The following is a 20126-nucleotide window of genomic DNA, read 5'->3' as shown; positions in this document are numbered from 1 at the left end:
AGCTCTTAAGAATGAAAAAAAAAAAAACTTTCAAAATGGCTATTTCCATTTTCAGGCACTAAGGACTATGGTTTAAACATTTAAGACAACCAATGTCCTTGCCTAACAAATAAATCAAGGGCCTTGTATAGTATGTTGGCTTATTGTGGATGCAAAGAAAGATTTTTTTTAAGAATAATGAGATATAATAAGTGGCCAAATATGTTTGATGGAACTGTTGAAGAAAGAAATAAAAATCTATAGAATTTCAATTCTTTGACAATATTACTAAGTATTAAACATCCATAGGATAGTCGTGAGGGTGTGAAGTTGAAAAGAACCCTGTGTGTTATGGCCGAGGATAGATACTGGCCATTATAGCACTGTGACCTTCACAAAGTCTTGTCCCTTAGTTCCTCTGGCTTTTACAGAATGGGAATGGTGCCTTCTGTAATTACCCACAGCATATATGCCAAAATATCCAGAGCTCAGTGAGCACTATCAATTAGAAAATAATAGAGGTGGTGATTTTAATGCTAAGAATTTTAACATACGCAGAAACTAGCTTGTAACCACAGGCTTTGCAGACTGCATAAAATGGTGAAGATTTCCTCCTGGGAACATTGTTAGGAGCCGTATTTTGACAACTGTTAAGTCTCTGGTGTCATTTAGCGAAATGCATTGCACCTTCAGATAGTCCCCATGAACAAAGATGGCCTCTCATTTACTGCATAGCAACAATTTTACGTTCCATAATCCTCACCAACTTGTAGGTTAGAAAATAAAATAACAGGTCTATCCAAGAAATAATAACCTTGTCAATTGCCTAAAAGAACCAGATGTTTTACTGGCATTGAGGTTGGCTCTGCCCTGTGTGGATATCGCTTTGGCTGTAGGTAGAGAGAAAGTGACATTAAAGGGAGTCCATAGGACTAGTTATCACAGCAGTCAGAGGATGGAAGGCTGGCTCCTTAGGGAACCACCAAGAAAGCATGTGCTGCTGTGCTTCCCCAGTGGTCAGAGTCCCACAGTGATCAAATGTCTATACAACAAATGGAATACTGTAATGAGTTCTGTGAATATGGCTTATGTCTGAACACATGCCACCAATACCCATTTGTGGTCTCTCCTAACTGTATCTTGTCATCAAGAATGCCAGGACCTGTTATAAAACTCCAAATCCTGGATTGAGCAGTGAGACAGAATGATTGATAGGGTCCAGTATCAAAAAGGCCCTTATTAGAGAGGTTTTAGATGTCTGTGCTCTGCTCCACATGTGTTATGCCATGTGTTGATCTCTCCTCAACAGCAGCCCTTTTCCCAAGCTGGGACTCTTTGCAGATACATCCTCCAGGGAGCTAAAGGAAAGTGGCCACGACCTATGGTAGTTGAATCTGTTTTCTTACACAGCTGGTAGTGTGTTAAACTTGTTAGTTCCCCTGTGCTTATAATTTGTGTCGCATCTTCTAAAGCATAGTTTCTTAAATGGTAGGGAATGATGTTACATGGGAAGTGACAGATGAATGTAGAGTTTGCAAAAAAATAAAATTTATTATTAATCTTCTGTCTCTCAAGGATTGGGCTGTTCCCCTTTTAACTACAAATGGTACCTTAACTACAAATGGTGCTTCACTGCCTGTTTCAGGAAGTAGCAACCACATATTTCTTTTCTTTCCTTTCCTTTCCTTTTTAAAACATTTTTGTAAATGTAACTTTATTTTTTTATTGGAGATTTTATTTATTTACATTTCAAATGTCATCCCCTTTCTCCATTCCCCTCCTCCAGAAACCCCTTATCCCATGCCCCTTCTTCCTTTTTGATTTTATACCATTTTAATTACATGCAAGTATTAAGGTCAGTTCTAGGTTGAGGGACTAGCAATACAATAGATGCAAATAGTCAAAGAACAAGCAAGACAATAAACACAAATAGTCAAAGAACAAGCAAGGCAGTAAACAAAGGCCAGTGATCAGGATCTCAGGACTTATCAGGATGACCTAAATATCTGAGCCTACTTTCCTATCCTAGTCCAAAGTCATTTTCATGCCTGAAATTACTTCTTAGTTCTAGCCTAATATTTAGATTCCTGCCTGAAGTTACTTCTTTGTTCTAACCTAATATTTAGATTACTAAATCTAAATAGACTAAAATAAAAAGAACTAAATTCCCATAATACATATATATTACATAACAACTCATTTGCATATAAATATGGGTACAGTGGTAACGCACTACATGTGTATACAATATGTGCCTCTAAACCATTCTGACCCATGACTCCTGTGATACATGGTGCTCAACCAAGAACGTGACCTCTGCCTGGTTTCATTTTTCAGACCTCACCAAAGTTTGTATTTTAGCCATATCATCTGGCAATAGACGAATAAGTAAAGATTTTTGAGAAAAGAATCTCTGAGACTCTGCCTGTTTGGTACATTGTGACCCAGAGTATGAACATATTATATATTAATAGCATTAATGTTAAAAAATCTGTAAGCAAAACTAGAGTTAAGAATGGGAAGGTAGGTAAAGGCAGCCACTGTGGCATCACAGGAAGCTAAAGATCTAGATGGAGCCATGGCAGTAGAAGTGGCCAGAACCAATGAAAAGACTAAAGTAAAAAGAACGAAATTCCCACAAATTTAGCTTAAAATCTGAGACCTGCGTGTGAACTTCAGGCTACTGAAGATGGCTGAGAGCCAGAGAAATCATCTTCCTCCAGGAAGACACCTTCGGTTGGTTATCCAGATTGTTGGCCCTGAAAATGTACCTATGAGTAACATTATATGGACTGAGCAAGTTGTATTTAGAAATATAAATGTGTATATAGACGTTCATACATATACGTAACAAGAATTAATAAAAATAGATCATAAATTTGAGGGAGATTGAGAAGCATTTAGAAGGAGGAGAGGAAGAAATGATGAAATTATAGTATAATATAAAAATAAAATATAAAAGAAACTCTTAATTGGCTTTCATTTATAAATTTTGAACTGGACAACCCCTCATTCAATAAGAGTGACTGGGTTTTCTTGAGACCTGAAGGCTGGATTTTATAGAGCAAGAAGAACTAATATAGATTGGCAATTTCAATGTTACTTTCTTTGTAACAGTTAGAACAATGCTTTTCATCATGCTAGCAAAACCTGTTTTTTGTCAGGTGTTGAATATTGTCACTCATTGTCCCAACTTCACGGAAGGTCCGGTACATGCTTAGCTTGGATCTGGAGATGTGGAAGGTAAGCATGAATAATTCCATTTTATTTTGGCCAATTTTGCCCAGAGCGGAAGCTCATAACAAACCAATGGTTGCCTATAAAATTTATTAACACTAATAAGCAGGGATGGGTTCTGGGGCTCTTTCTTTATATGAAATGAATCTGTACATCCATCTCGTGAGCCTTAACCTTCTAATAATAATAGAATTGACCACACATGCACGTACGCACGCACGCACGCACGCACGCATGCACACGCATGCGTACACGGGTTACAATGAGACACATTGACTCATTGTAAGCATACAGGTTTTAGAGAAAACTGTGTGGATTCCTAGTCACAGTATTGTAGCAGAAACCTTGAAACCTATGTGGATCATAGTAATGTGATGACATACCCGTTTTTAAGTGCACACTCCTGTTGACACACCCACTCATGTTACCCGTTTTTAAGTGCACACTCCTGTTGACACACCCACTCATGTTACCCCATCTCCAGGCTTCCTGGACCCCTCAAGATGATACTATCCTCACACCTCAGAGAAGCACTAGTCTTCATCTGAGTCCTTCCTCCAAAGAATTAGACTCTGTCCCTTCACATACTGATTGACATTGGCCTTTGATACCAAGGGAACGGATCTGAGTCTCCCAGACTCTGGAAATAAACTTTAATTATATCCATTCACGATATATGTCCATCATAATACAAGTATTCCGCTTGCATGCTTCAAATCCTAATTGCACAGGCTTTTATTTCAATCCGTGTAAAAATATTTACCTTAATCAAAGCAGTCCATTATGCATCTTAACATTCTTCAAGTGCTAATGAAGTGCATTCATAACTTCAGTAAATTTTTCTTTAAAGTGGTCCTTTCCAGCAGTGGAAAGCCTTTCATCTTTGAAAAAATAATTATAGATTGTTCTCTAACATTGCCAAAAAAAATTATCAGCCTGCATGAGAATACTTTGGAAAGTTTCAGATGTAGAGCAAACACTTGGCCTAGAACACTGTATGAAAGATGGCTTCCATCTTGAACTACTACTACATCTTTGACCAGTAAGGAGTGGCATCATTCACACTCCTCGCCCTCTGTGAAGACAAAGTGACTTCCATGACTCGGACATGGGTTATGCTTCTTTCCAAGAATAATTTTTCTAATTCTTCTGTGCTGAAGCAGCTGTGGTTGCTATGCCATCAGCTCTGTTGCTATGGGGGAAGCCTTGAGTGTTTGCCAGACTATGATTGGTTATATCAGAGCCCTTATGTTCAGCAGTTGACATTTTTCAATGTTGAATCATGATGTTTTATTTTAATTTGAAGGGTAGTCTCAATAATGTTGCTCTGCTTTGAAAGGGCTGATATTAGATATAAAAAGGATTCCACCAGTTACATTCTCAGGAAACACTAAAATCCCAAATGGCCTATGGAGGAAACTCACATGTCTGTAAGAGTATTCAGAATGAAATAGTGATATATTTAGAAACTTGCCTGTGTGCAAGGTATGTGACTCTTAGGTCATGAGATTTGGAGAAAGGAAAAGAGGTTGATGTTGGTGTCTATGTAGCTATACTAAGCAGAGAAATTATTTCAAATTGGAAGTGGCTGTATACTCTCAAATTCCATGGCAATTCTTAAAATCAACATAATTGCTGACATTTGGGGTTCCTTTTCCATAAACACAGCTCTTGCACATGTCCCAACAGAAATAACCTTTGAAAGACAAGATTCAGGAGCCCCTGTACCCTGCTGCTTAGTCAGTAAGCTGTTTAAACAGGACAAGACACAAGTTGTAACTTTTCCAAATAAACACTCAGAAGTGGGCTCACGAAGAGAATGTGAGTAATATTGGGTGGTTGAGATTTTATTATTTAGCAGCACATTCTGATCAGATTTTATAATCTCAGTGTCCTGTGGAGTTTGTACTCTTCAATGCCAGATAAAGCTAGGAAGCTAGGTTTATAAGCAAATGTGCCATTTCTTTAATAAAAATTTATTTTAGAAAATAATTTTCTAAAACATTTATTCTCAACTTCCTAGTGAGTTTTTTTTATTTCAATAATTCTTCGTTCTACAAATACATTTCATTTTTCACATTTAGGATATTGTATACATTTGTGTTACCCTGAATAGAGATACAGTTTAACATTAATTTCAAACAATTATGTGTAAGGGATTTTGTTGTTTTGTTTCATTTCATTTTGGTTTGTTTGGATTACTGTTGATAATGTTCTCTGCTCCATTTTAATTAAGTTTTTGTTTGGTTTTGTTTTCATTGAGTTATCTGTATTTTTTTATATCCTGGATATTAGTCTCCTACCATCTATGTGGCCTGAAAATATTGATCTACAGAGGTTTGGAGTATACCTCTTTATGTGATTTTCATAGAGATTCCTCTGAGTATTAGAGACATATGTTGAGGTTTGATGTGTTGTTATGTATTCTAATGTGAAATACTGGTCTTCAAGATCTGGTAGCTTCAGGGATGAGGAAATCCCCACATACACTAAATGATGCCATGAAACCTTGCTCCTTAATTTAAAACTATTGGTTAAATAAAGATGCAGACAGTCTATAATTGGGCAGAGGAGAGGTAGGCCAGGCTTCAGTTCCCTGGGGCTTGAGGTCTGAGGAGAGATCATGAGGAGGTGAGTGGAGAGGAGAAGAGAGGAGAGGACACCATGGTGGAGGTGGATTGTAAGAACATGGACATTAGGGCTGGCCATTTGGAATGAGAGAGGCCTACGTAGAACATGGCAAGTTATATCTTGGGGAAACAGACAAAATAGCTTAGCGTGTTGATATCTGCCCAGCTCTGGTGCTGTTAAGGCTTATTTATTATAAATATCATGGTTTTGTGTCTTCTGTTTTGGGAACTAAATGATCAGAGGTGGAGTAGAAACCCCCCGTTAATTTGTTTTGTCATCTACTACTGAGGCATGGCACCTACCCTAAAGTGTGGTTTACGTACCCAGTGAGACTCCATAGAAGAAAAATAAATTTTCCTTTGTGAGTGGGCGTTTATATGTACATCAGTCCTGCCGTACCTGGAAGACACTGTTTCCTTAGTGTAATGCATCCCGTCAGGCTCTCGTGATCTTTCTCCGTCCTCTTCCACATAGCGCCTGAGCCCTGAGGTGTGGTGTTGGTGAATACATCCTATTTAGGACTGAGTGTCTAAAATCTCTCACTCTAAAAGCTGTCCAGTTTGGGGTCTCTATGTTAGTCCCATCTACTGCCAGAAGAAGCTTCTCTATGGGTCAGCGTCAGAAGACGCTGGTCTATGGGTGTAGCAGAATGTCACTAGGAGTCATTTTATTGTGGTGTTCCTTTAGCCAAATAATAGCTTTTGGTTTTCCCCTAGGCCCTTGGCCTCTCCAGTCTTATGGCTCTATCTTTTGTATTTCATTTGTATGTCTTGGTTAATCTTTTTAAAAAGTCATTTAACCAATTTTTAGGTTTGTTTTGATAGCTGACAGATAGTTCTGTGATTGTCCTGCATGGCCTTGAGGCCTCTGTTCACTCTTTGATCCTCAGATGTGGTGAATGAAACTGATTTGTGTTCAAATTTACCCATTCTGTCATCTCTACTCTTTGGAATTCATCCAATAGTCTCTTTTTACTTTTTTTACTTTTAAGTCCCACAGTTTCCATTTGAGTTTCCTTTTAATAATTTGTTGGGTGAATTTTTTTCCCTTCATTTCAAGAGAATTTGTAATAAATGAAATGGCGTTAGAATAACACCTTAAAATAATGACCCACATAATTCATATCAGGTTCATCTCATTATGCTAATTTTATGTCAACTCCACAGGAGCTAGCATCTTAAGAGAGGAAGAAACAGCAGACTGGAGGCTAGCCTATAGGTTAGTGATTGATGGAGAAGAGCCCAGCCCATTGTGGGTGGAGTCATCCCTGGACTGGTTGTCCTGGGGTATGTGAAAAGGCCAGTAAGCAACACCCCTCCATGGTCTCTACATCCTTTTCTGCCTCCGTATCCCTACCCTGTTTGAGTTCTTGTCCTGACTTCCTTTAATGATGAACGATGCTAGACAAACCTTTTCCTCCCCAAGTTGCTTTGGTTGTGGTGTTTCATGACAGCAATAGTGACCCTGACTAGAACAGATTACGCCATACACTTTCTCATTCCAGTTATAATTTTATTTTGTTTTATGTTGTTCTTAATTATATCCTGGGCCTATTGTTAGTTAAATCGAGGGCCTCTGATTGTACTTAACTCCCTAGTTTTGGTAACTGCTCTCTCTACTCATGGTTAGCAAGCAGGGTTCTATCGTACTTTACGATATGAACTCTAAGGGAGGTTTAGTCTCCAGTGTCTTTCCTGGGCCTTATCTGGGCTAGTATTGAATTGGAACTTTCTGGCCAAGCTCTGAACACCTCTCCTAAAAGAGGAGCGTCTTAGATCTGCAGGTGCCGAGGTTCCTGAACTAAGCTACAAATTGTCCAAAGTTAGAGTTTTACTGAAGAAAATTTAAAATGATATCTGGGAAAAAAAAGAATCATGATGTAAAGTGGCTACAAAATACTGGCAACAAAAATGAAAGGAATGAAGAGAACGCCATTACAGCCTTCTCTTGCACTCAAGCATTGGACTGAGCCCTGGGAACCCAATGGAGGAGCTAACGGAGGGACTAAAGGAGACGAAGGGGATAGCAAACCCATAGGAAATACAGTATCAACTAACTAGACCATCCAGAGCTCCCAGGGACTAAACCACTAAAAAAGAGTACAAATGGAGGGACTGATGGCTCCAGCAGCCTACGTAGCAGAGGATGGCCTTGTTGGGCATTAATGCGGGGGGAGGGCCTTGTTCCTGTGGAGGCTTGATGCCCAGAGTATGGCAGGGAGACAGGAATCGGGGGCGGGGTGAAGCAGTCTCATAGAGGCAGGGGGAGGGAAGATGGGGTGAGGAACTTGTGGAGGGAAAACTAGAGAGGGGAACAACATTTGAAATGTAAATGAATAAAATAACCAATTTTTTAAAAAAAAAATAAAGATGGGCCCTAAGAGTTTTCCAACTGTGGCAGCAGAGGAAGTAATAAAGGGTTCCCGTATTCCTGTCTGCAGTTTTGGCCTCTGGAGCAGACCACTGTGCCTCATTTTCTTGACAGTGGCAGTATTGCCCTGTGGCTTGGAAGATGATGCATATGAAAACATTGGCACTGGGAAGGAAGTGTGACCACACCCGTACTGGCTTTCCTGCGGTTGTGAGCGTGGAAGAAATGACATCGACCAACTATAACAACACGTGTTGCTGTCCCTTGCTGCGGTTTACAGTTTGCTTTCACACGGATCCCCTCCCTCAAATGTCACTGCCCCCCTTCGTCCCAGATAGGATCATAGCAGGGACAAATAACACTGGGTATCTAGTGTTATGTAATTGCTTTAAAGTCATCCGCACTTTGTCTTTTCTGAATGGGATTATTACATTTGCTCCACAAAGGCAGTAAATAAGGAATTCACTATAGATGGAAAATATACTTCTGCAGAGTGGTTATCCGAAAAATGTATCTTCATTTCGATTCTACATTCAGGCAAATGTATAAACAAAGGTCAAAGGTTATGGATTTGCAACAGAATTTATCACAACTTGATTGTGATGTACTCGTATATATTTTGGTTTCAGATACCTTGCTATGGCTGCAGATGAGGGAGAGTGTCCCACTGCCCTTTGGTGGTGCTCTTCAGGGGACCATCAGCTACTGAAGGACAGGCTCAGACTAAAGTATTAACATTGAAGAAAATAATGCATGCTGTATGCTTAACTTACATATAACAATACAATGTTATTAACTTAAATATAACAACATAATGTTAAAAACCTCTAGTCATGGCAGATGATTGTGTGAGTTGACACCATGAGATATTGTAGTTAATAAACAGTACTTTAAGCTGAAAGACTTTTGTTTTTCATTATTAGATGGCTTTAGGGTAGAGTGATGGTAAATGTTACCAGCCCTAGTAACCAAGCACTTGATTTGATAACCGAATTATGCAAATGAGTCTTGGAAAAATGAGATTGTGTGTCGATTTAGAGGCCAATTTAGATTTTATTATTATTTTTTCTGACACTGGAAATGTTGTTATACAATCAGCTATATGACAGTTTTAAAGACTAAGTCAATTTGAGACATTTTAATTGGAATTGGGGGTTTCAGATTATTTACTTAATTATTGTTATAATTGACTTAGCACAAAAGCTCTGAAGAATGATTTTTAATTGTTGTAGAATAAAAGGAAATGTTAACGTGTTGAGTTTGCCTAAAGTAGCTTAATGTCAGAAGAAAATATACCTCTACGTGACTTAATTTCATTCTTGAAAGCAGGAACATTTCTGTCTTCCCATTGGTCCTCTGTCATCCCTGAATCCCCATAGTTCCTTCCTCCTGTAATTCCTGCAGTTTGATTATGTGTCCAAAACCATAGAAATACTGTTCCAGTCAGCATCCTGCACAGACAGACCCAAAAGGGAAAAGGGGGAATGTATTCACAAATGACAGAGAAGTACTTGCGAGCTGGGGACCCTGGACGCTGTAAGCATGGCTCTCAGTGCCAGAGACACCAGGGGCTGATGCTCAGCTGGAGACAGAAGGTCTACAACCCCAGATGGCTGCTGCTGTGTGTTCTGGAGTTCATAGGTCAAAAAGCCTGAAACTGTGATGCCCAAGGGCAAGAGAAGAAGAATGCCCACTCCAATAGCACAAACTGTCTTTTGCCCGTCAGAGCCCTTGCTGCCTGACAGTAGCCACCTACGTTGAATTCTACGCTCACTCATACCTCCTTCACTGGCTCTAGAGATAGTCCTTCATTCACTCAGACAGATACCTAACATATGAACTAAACAACTCTGAGGCATCCCAGCTTTGGATCACCTAGAACCAGTAGATACATCGGAAGAAACTTGAATTCGTATTATGTTACTTTTTAAAAAACTGTTTTTTACCGTTATGATGCCAGGTCGTAAATCTGAATGAAGACAAAAAGTTTTCTATGCCATCCACTACCCCACCTCCAACACTTGAAACAGTGTTTAACACATAGTAGACACACAATATTCACTGAATGGAGGGCTTTATTTCTTTTAACATTGTGAAAAGAAGTAACCCGGTAGGCTGCCCTTGTTTTACAGACCCAGATTTCCTGTCAGGCTGCTCTGTGCTACACTAGCCCTGAGTGTATACCTCTTCCTCTTTTCTGCTCCCTGCCATTCTATGAAATGAACAGATTAGACTGATGAACAGTAAACTCCAACCTAGACAGTGTTTAGTTCATTGATTCATCAGTGGCGAGCAGTGGGAGTTCAGGAGGTAGCTGGCTGGGAACAGAGTTAGAGTTGGTCATGGGGCCAGCATTGCCAGCTGGCATATACAGGCTTAAAAATAAGACTTTGCTCTCCCTAGCAACTGAAAATTTGGCTCTAATACTTGAACTAGTCACCAACTTGATTCAAAAACTAATAAGGCCTGTTCTATATTTTGGCAGGAAAATTGACTTTTTTAAGAATAAAGGAAACTAAATCTAAAACAGAATAAAAATAGGAAATAACAATACAAAGAACTGGCTCTGAGATTTTTGTGTGAGTCTTTGGCCAGATAACTTAATCTCTTGGTGCTTCATTTTTGACATCTGTAAAATGGGATGATGACAATAACACCATCCTAACATCTGTGCTGCGACAAACACTGGATGATGAAATCGAGACCTCTTCTCTCCGTGTTGCAAGTTGGCCAGTTTCTTCCCATCGGTATCAAACTGTAAAATGTCAGTGATAATAATAGCTACCCCAGGGATGTAGTGAACCCAAAGTCACCACTGTAGTGTGTTGGAAGGAAGCCATCCTTATTGGATATGCCAGACTCATCTGGAGAAGGCATACTCAAAGACAGGTGAGAGCAGCCAGTGAACGAATAGACAGTGGTGGGACTTCTCTGCTTGGCCACATATGTTCCGAGAGCCTAGTGATTTCTCGCTCACTTTAAGAGAGTATGTATTATACTTTAATGAGGCAAGGAAGAAGCCTACACACCAAGTGATGGAGAGGCCATTGGCAATCAGCAGGAAAATCTGAGATAGGTTTGAATGTGCATTACTTCATTTTTTAAAAGCATGTTTGTGGTTTGGAAAGAGACACCCACATGGTCCTGAAAGTGGATTGAGGCAGAAGAGCCTCCTTAATAGGAATAAATAGATGGCTTCCACTCCCTTTTAAAACTCATGGTTCATGGTTGGCTGTGGCAGTGACTCAGTATATAAAGTGTTAGCCTAGCAAGTTCAGGTCCTTAGCACCCAAGCAAAGGCCTCGCTGCCTGGAAATTCTATTCATGACTTATTGAATATTGTTACTAATTTATCAGCAGATTATATTTTAAAAATCTGGAAAGAAGTAAAACAGTGGTTTTTTTTATTATGCCTTGTAGAAGCTTTTCACAGATTAAACCCAATCTTATAATACAATCAACAAAAAATTAAATAAATGCATAAAACCAAGAAATTAAGATCCATTGAGCTCCTGTACACACCAAATATGGTGCTTTTTAGTGTGTCGTTTACCTCTCTATATAGTCACCTTTGGTAAATGAAAATAAAAATACAATCATTTTCCTGAGCTAATTGTCTTACCAATCTAGCACACCTGTCCCCCACATTCCAGTGTGGTGTATCCCACCACCTCCAAGACAAGCCAACTAGGCGCTAACGTCCAAATTTGCCACTTAATCATATTTATAATTCCTTTCTGCTTCTTTGCCTTCACTAAAACGAGAGGTTCCCTGGTGTATTCCCGTGTTCTAGTGGGGCCTATGACATGATAATACATCCTTGAGGAATGATGTATATGTGTGTGGATGCATGAATGAGTGAGGTGGTGAACATCCATGATATCCTATTCTTCAGGATCAGCAGGTATTCTAAGAAGAAGAGAATTGAAATCCCAAGAGTCCCAGTTACTCTGACAAGTCAGAAGAAATCTTGTAAGAAACAGAGGTAAGATTGAAGACGCTCCTAGCTGGGTCCCCTCTATCTTATCATAAATATATTTTGCTAAAATGTAGGCATTCCATAAAACTTAATGCATATATAGTTTGCATTTATTTCCCTTTCCATACCCTTGGGAAATATTTTTAAATAACATCTTTTAAAAACTGGAAGTGGTTGGCTTATAAAGTAACGTCTGTGAAATGAATGGTATTAGATATATTAGTTTAAACTCTGATGTTGGATTAAAGGAAAACCTCAACTAAGAGTAAAACAGAAAGTTATTTGTAAAACAATTTAATGGATTTTATTGTAGAAATATCCCAAAGATATTTCATCTCATGGAAATCATAGGGAAACAGTTAAGAAGGGGGAGGGGGAGACAAATGAATGTCTGGAATTTCTTCTACAAACTCCCAGTCTGCCCCGCTTCATCCTTTCTCCAGAGTTCGCCAGTATTTGCAGTCCCTGCCTGTAGAGGGCAAGCTAACAAAGTCCCTGCCTAGCATTTTCTAAACTTGACTGAGGCTGAAATGTATCATTTGTTGCTCATAAGCTTGCTTGGGGAGAGGTTTGTTTGTTTGTTTGTTTGTTTGTTTATTGTTTGCTTGTTTGTTTGTTTGTTTGGGGGTTGTTGTTGTTGCTTTGGATGGATGGATGGATGGATGGATGGATGGATGGATGGATGGATGTTGCCTAACTGGTTGGTTGCTTGGTTGATTGGTTTTTCTCTTTTCTGTTTGGTCTTTTGAGGGAGTTTTCCAGATGAAGCCCAGGGTAGCCTGAAATGAGTTCATCATCCTGCCTCAGCCTCATAGGTGGCATCGAGCCACCAAGCGCACTGTGGCCACAGTCTCCTTGTCCTCTCTGTGTGAATCACTCTTCCTGACCTAATCAACAATGGCTAGAAGCAAGGATTGAATGCTCAAACAACTGACAAATGGTTTCCTTGAAGATAGAAGAATTTCAAGTACTAGGTAGACATCAGAGAAGAGGGCTTAGCAAATATCTCCAAAGTTGTTACATCTAGAAAAAGGGACAATTTAATAATTGACAGATGAGCCATTGGATCAAGTTATGTTAAAATTCCAGAACCTCCATATGTGTGGATGTGGTGTGTGTGTGTGTGTGTGTGTGTGTGTGTGTGAAAAATCCATGTAAATCTTCTAGCACTGAAGTACCTATAGTTATTCTTTTGCTCTTCATTTTCTAGAATATGTAGGCTAAATAATTTCTACTTGAACAAAGCAGAGTGTAAGGGGGGAAATACAGCCTGTTGGGATAAGGAAAGGTGAGAAACAGAGAAGCAGTCTGCATACTAAGTTCAGTTCTGCCACCAAGCAGCAAATGCCTGGAGCAAGTCAGTCCTCTAGGCTCTGTGTAATGAAGATGGTGAAAACCCAGGAGCATGCCTAATGGCAGCACACCTGCTGGACGAGTCGACTGGGAGTACATTCAAAGTGCACTGCCCCTGACTTATCCAGGAATGTCCTGGTTGTGCATAGCTAGGCACAGTGGCATGTACCCGTAGTCCTAGCTACCCAGAAGACTGACACAGAGGATGCAAGGCCAGCTCCTTAACATAATAAGATACTGTATCAAAATATTTCATTAAAGGTGAAATTTTAAAATCCTGTATTTTGCATTTTTAAAAAGATTTCTAGCTAACGATGATACCCAACTATATTTGGGACCCACTACACCTTACACAAGGTAGCATTTAAGATCCCTATTAATTTTTAAAATCAATGTTTACCTGGTAATTATATAACTTTTATAATAATCTATTTGTAACACAACTTATTTTTGTTCATACACTGGTATCTTTTTTTAGAAATTGCCTCATGCCTCTATTTTTTTAAAAAAAAACAGCATTGTTTAGTTGAATATTTACAGTCTGTTTGGTTCAAAATAAAGTCTCTATAAATATTCATGAATACACAAGTGGTCAAACTCTTTGTTTTAAAAATCAGCATTTATTTAGTCCTCACATATATATATACGGGAAGACATTCCCCTCAGACTTTGATTTACTAGAATATTGAGAATACTAAACAGGGTAATAGTTCATAAATCAAGGCTGCGAGTCTCCAAATTGTAGCCAGTAATAGAATTTTATTTAGGCTTCTCTGGGATGAAGAAATGAGAGGTGTGTGGTTTCTTACCTTTCCAAGGAGCTTTGTTAAGTGCAGTGTTATACGGTGTGGCTGAGTTACTATTGCTCATATATCCCACTACCAAGTCTTCTAATTCCCATCAGCTTTCCCAGCCCAGAATAGTATTAACAAGATGATGTCATCCAGGACCTCTTTGACCAGCCAGTGTTCATTTTGGAAATGGAAGCCCCATGGTACTGGGTGACTGGACTCCCAGGCAGAAGCCCTGGGATATAGTTTTGCCTTTGATAACTCTGAGAAAGTGACCAAACCACATAATCTCCATGGTCTCAAAGCCCTGCTCTGAAACATGAACTCTGTATTAAAATTCTTACAGTGATTAGGTTAAATCAACAGTCATTAATCTCAGTGATGAATCTGACTATATTTCTACTTAATGCTTAAGTGTACTTTTCCCTTTGTCTTATAAAACTATTTCTGTATGACACCAAGGCACACAGAATTATTTTGCTTTAAAAAGCAAAAGCGAAGCAACAGGAGCAGATCTTGGTGTACCCCAGGACTTTAAAACATCAGGAAATTTGTGTCTGTGACATTCTAGAAAGGAGAGTTACAGCTCCCCACACAGCATATGATGTGATCCCAGGCAATCCCTATCCCACAACGTGGCCCAGATACAATTTCTGATTGTCACGTTCTAAGAAAGCATCATTGATCGTCCTATGAATGGCCTGGCTTAGGCATCAGCAAAGCCCTCGTTGCACACTTGGGAATAGTATGCTGTGTTGGACCCTGCTGTGAGGTCAAAGAGATGACAATGGAAATAATGCCATTTTTTTTTATTCCTCTTTAAACTATGGGTGGTTAGTTGGAGTACTATATTAGTAAAACGTGTAGTTCCCAGGAAATGACTAAAATCATATGCATATGCTGTGCCTTACAAATTCAAGTACTTGATATTTGCACTTTATTACTTTTTAAAGATTAGTATTTATTATTTTCAGTTGTGTGTGTTATGGGGGGGGGGTCTTTGTACAAAAATACAGGTGCCTGCAGAGACCAGAGGTATCAGATCCCTGTAGCTGGCATTACAGATGACTATGAGCTTTCAGATGTGGGGGTGCTAGGAATTTATGTCGGGTCCTCTACAATAACAGAATGTGCTCTTAACTCCTGAGTCGTTTCTCCCCTCCTCCCTTTATTCCTTTTCAAGAGAATATAATTGATAGTTACAGACAAGCATTTTGTAACTTATCAAACCTATTTATAATAATGACATTTCCTTTTTGGCCTGGTTGATTTGATTTTCTGAGATGCATAAAGATGCCAAGTGCAGCAACATCACCAGAGCCACCGGGTAGATTTCTGATACAACTCTTCTTCGTCTCACATCATTGGATATAATGGCTGCCAGTGTCACTTTTTACGAGATCAGCCCTCAGTGAAGTTTCTGCTTCAAATGAGTCATCGTGTCTAATGATGGCATTTGTTAACTTTCAGAGTCATTGAGCATCGCATACCTAGAGTGACATCTGGTTAACGCTATCAAGGACAGCAACAACCTGAAATCGGGGTCTCCTCCTGGTTTGAAGTGTGGAGAAATAAGAACTTGGAGAGTGATCATCAAAGGTAAACTTCATTTCCTTTGTGTAATCTAATTCTGCAACATCCTGTATAGTTGCACTATGTGAAACGGTTTTTCTCTTTTTATAGTGGGATGTATTTCTGCCTGGCAATTCTAAAGCTAATAATAGGCTGCTGAATTTGATGTCCCTTCAAAAAAAACAAAAAACAAAACAAAACAAAACAAAAACTCCTTGGTTACCTGTACAGATTTTGATCAAGATAGAGTTCACCTGTGTGGTAAATCATTGTCAGTCTAGGATGACAGGTCAGGCAAATGCAATTTTCAGGACTCTATAGGCTAAAATACTGGACGTGAGACTAAGCGTGAAATAGAAGAAAATGATAGCACAGCATCCTCTCTGTATTTTCTTCCCTGCTAGACACATTTGCATTTATCAGCAAAGGCATGCACACTGATCTAAATCTGGAGATGCTGATGCCCATGCTGCAGTCTCTGCTCTCTTCGTACCACATGCTCTGTTAGGAGGGAAAGACTGGAGAATGTGTAAGTCAAATGCAGTACATGTGTGTAATGTCAGATCAGAGGGGGATTGATATAGTGGATACATCAGTAAACTATTCTCCTGTTCGGGTTACGTGTGCAACAAAGACAAGGACTTGAAAATGGCCTTCAACTGAGAAGATGACCTCATGAGTCAAGTTTGAGAACAGCTGGGCCTTCTTAATGACACATGATGTAATTTTCAACCAAGGCAGGAGGATAATACGATTGAGTCTAGACTGAACTACATAGTACGAGTCTGCCTCAAAAAATAAAATAATGAAAAAGACAGAAGCACAGAGAGTGAATCAGTAAGAACATCTGCCTTGGGAGTCATGGGAACTCTTCAGAGACCTCCCATGGAAGTTTGGATGCTGTCTGGAATTTGCATCTGAAAGGCATGCAGGAGGAGGACCACCCTCTGGGTTTGCCATGGTAGGCATGAGCTCCCCCATAGTTTTAAGCTGTGTTAGCACCCCTTGAGGCAGGAGGCAGAACACCCAGTTATCTGAGGTGGCCAACATTGTACCACACAGAGAGTCTAATAGAGAACAGAAATGCCCATCTCTGCAGCTGTGGCTGCAATCTCAAGTGGTCCAGAGGTCATTATTCAGCCAATCCATGACTTTGTTACATCCCCCTTTGCTAATTTTGATACAGGTCATTTTTTCTCCCAGATGAAACATCTGAGAAGAAAGTACTTTGTAATTTGAAGTCCCATCTGAGTGTCAGGAAGCCAAAATCAACTGTTTCAAGATAAACTTTTATCAATAGAGCTATGCTCAAAATAAGACATGCATCTTGGCATACTGTTTTTTAAATAAATATACGTGTTTATTTATATTTGTATACACTGTACATATTAAAACACGTTATTCCTCCCTCCTCCCCTCCTTGGCCTCCCAGTCTCCTCTTCCTCCATTGCTTGTTCAACCTCTTTAGTTCAGTAACTTAATTGAATGTTAGCTTGAAGTGTTTAGAGGAGTTGTTGCAATGGTTTTTCTGCAACTAAAATGTGTTTGGAACTATGTTAGAGTGTTGCTGAAAATCATGGTACTGGTAACAGTTTAACAATCCATGGCTGTTCATTCTTGCTGACTCCACTTCCTCTGAAGCAGGTTAGTATTGAAGGTGATAGGGAATCTGGAATGTGTGTTCAGATAGATAGATAGATAGATAGATAGATAGATAGATAGATAGATACATAGATACATAGATACATAGATACATAGATACATAGATACATAGATACATAGATACATAGATACATAGATACATAGATACATAGATACATAGATACATAGATACATAGATACATAGTATACAATATAAATGTATGCATATATTTTTACATAATTGGTTTCAAACTGTGGTGAGCATTTTAGGAAGAGTTATAACTAATGTAATAACATATATTAGTATCATAGCAGTTAATTACTGGGTATTGTTCACATTGAGAGTATGCAAGCATGTATCCGTGCTCTTTTTCTCTCCTCTGTGTCTCTGTCTCTATTTCTCTCTGTGACTCTCTTTCTATCTCTGTCTCTCTGTTTCTCTCTCTCAGATAATTTGAGAGGTTGGTTCTCTCTCATTCCACCATATCCCACTTACTGGCTAGGCCATCTCTCCTCCTCCAGTTCTTTCTTCTTTCTTCTTTGACATTAGAATGTCACGCAGTAAAATAAAGTTGTATAAAAACACAGGTCTTGTTATAATGTATAAAATCACACTAGATTCTGTGACTAGGACAGAACAGGTATTAAATAAATAATTTACAAGCAGACGTTAGCAAACATCTCAACTACTGCATTGTGATACACAGCATTCTAATGAAAGAAATGAACACGGAGAGCAAGGGGCAGTGGCTGGGAAAGGTGACAGACAGCTACACCAGAGAAGCTGTGAGGATAACATGGCAGAAATATGAAAAGAAGTAGACAGAACCAGGCCCCGAGATGACAAAATATCACTGACGGAGGAGGGAGGGGGCATTGCTCAGAACAAATCGTACCCTGAGCACAGAATGCAAATGGTACCCATGCCCCAGGAATCTGAGGCATGGCAAGTCTTCCTTTCACTAAACTTACAGTCTCACCTTTCACTGGTTTCCACTTTCCATTTCCTTTGACTCCTGAGTCTTCTTCCAGTGTGAAAATTCTGACTGTATCTTGTTTTAGTTAAGATCAAATATTCACAGATTTACCACGTCACTGTTATCCAAACTGCTAATTCAAACGTTTTTAAAACCTGCCACTCAATTTGCCATCCTATTTATACCATTTGGCTTCACTCACCAGTAGTCTGATGTACTACCTGGAAAGTAATATCTGTGGTCAAGCTCCGGGTTGCTTTTGTAGGTCTGTGGTTGTCCGGCATAGATCAGTCAGGATGAGGTCACAAATGTGCATTTTAACAAGCTTTGAATGGATGCTAACACATTTATCTGGACAGCTGACTTGGAGAACAGTGCTATGAACTGGATGAAGAAGGTGTCAGATCCATTAGAACCAAACCCAGGTCCTCTGCAAGAGCAGTAAGTGCTCTTAACCTTTGAACTTTTTCTCCAACACTAAAATAATATCTTAATATCATGAAATTTTGAATACTAAGTTCCAAGATATATCTTCTATCCCTACTATATTGAATACTTTGGAAATACATAAATATTAGATAGATGGATAGATGGATGGGTGGATGGATGGATGGATGGTTGGAGGGTTGGTTGGAAGATGGATGGATATATGGGTGAATGGATGAATGGATGGATGGATTGATGATTGGAAGATGGATGATTGGAAGATGTATGTATGTATGTATGTATGTATGTATGTATGTATGTATGTATGGTGGGTGAGTAGACGAATGGATAAATGGATGGTGAATGGGTAGATAGATGGATGAATGGATGGATGGATTGATGGATGGATGGTGGGTTGGAAGATGGATGGATGGTGGGTTGGTAGACAGGTAAATGAGTAGATAGATGTTTAGATGGATGAATGGATAGATTGATAGATAGATAGATAGATAGATAGATAGATAGATAGATAGATAGACTGTGCAACAAGTGACTTATAAAGCAATCTCTGGAATATTGTATGAAGAGAAATTTCCTTTTCATAGAATCTTCTTTATAAAAGATACTCAACACAGAGGGCATCTTAATAGAGGAACAACTCTCTCTACTCAGAGCTCGAGATTCCGGGTATCCCTAGCACTGTGTTCTTTAATAAACACAGCTTTTCAGAAAAGATGTTTTGCTATCTGACTGACTACAATGAAAGAAATGCCATTTTTATCAGGACAAATTGTACATTTCACTTTATGAGAGAGACATTAGGTGTGTGAAACCAGGAAGCCTCATGAATTCAATTCTTTTGTAAATGTGTTTTCCTTGAGTTTAGATTTTGCAGCTGCAGCATGTTCTGAATGTTTATTTATATGGAGGACAAAGGCACTTTCTGGTTTTTTTGTGTTGAAATGTGTTCATGGTCAAGAGTGCAAGGCTTCCCTCTGCATATTTCAGACCTGGATTGGCTAGGTAAATTTATCCCACTTTGCTTGCTAAAATAACTGTCCCTACTGTCTGTTTTCTGTCTACTCTTTCATTTATTCCAGAAAGTGGGTTTTATGCCTACTTCCAAAGCTCAGTATGAATTTTATTCTGTATGTTTTAAAACCAAAGGCC

At 39.1% G+C, this 20126-nt stretch overlaps 1 protein-coding gene across 11 annotated transcripts in view; it reads left to right on the top strand.

Moving 5' to 3' along the window:
• Positions 1-20126, top strand: part of Dlgap1 (DLG associated protein 1) — a 759724-nt gene that overhangs the window by 235952 nt on the left and 503646 nt on the right. For 9 of the 11 annotated variants that reach the window (XM_076917637.1, XM_076917636.1, XM_076917643.1 and 6 more), the window contains exon 3: positions 15811-15939. The gene's annotated coding sequence lies outside the window, so the exon portion shown is untranslated. Of the gene's footprint in view, positions 1-3203; positions 3223-12121; positions 12203-15810; positions 15940-20126 lie in introns of those variants that run through there. The other 2 variants (XM_076917639.1, XM_076917638.1) reach the window with 2 other exon arrangements.

The sequence above is a fragment of the Arvicanthis niloticus genome, chromosome 21, assembly GCF_011762505.2.
Source record: "Arvicanthis niloticus isolate mArvNil1 chromosome 21, mArvNil1.pat.X, whole genome shotgun sequence".
In the NCBI taxonomy this organism is placed as follows: domain Eukaryota; kingdom Metazoa; phylum Chordata; class Mammalia; order Rodentia; family Muridae; genus Arvicanthis; species Arvicanthis niloticus.
The sequence above is the reverse complement of the archived record's forward strand: the minus strand, read 5'-3'. Positions and strand labels throughout refer to the sequence as shown.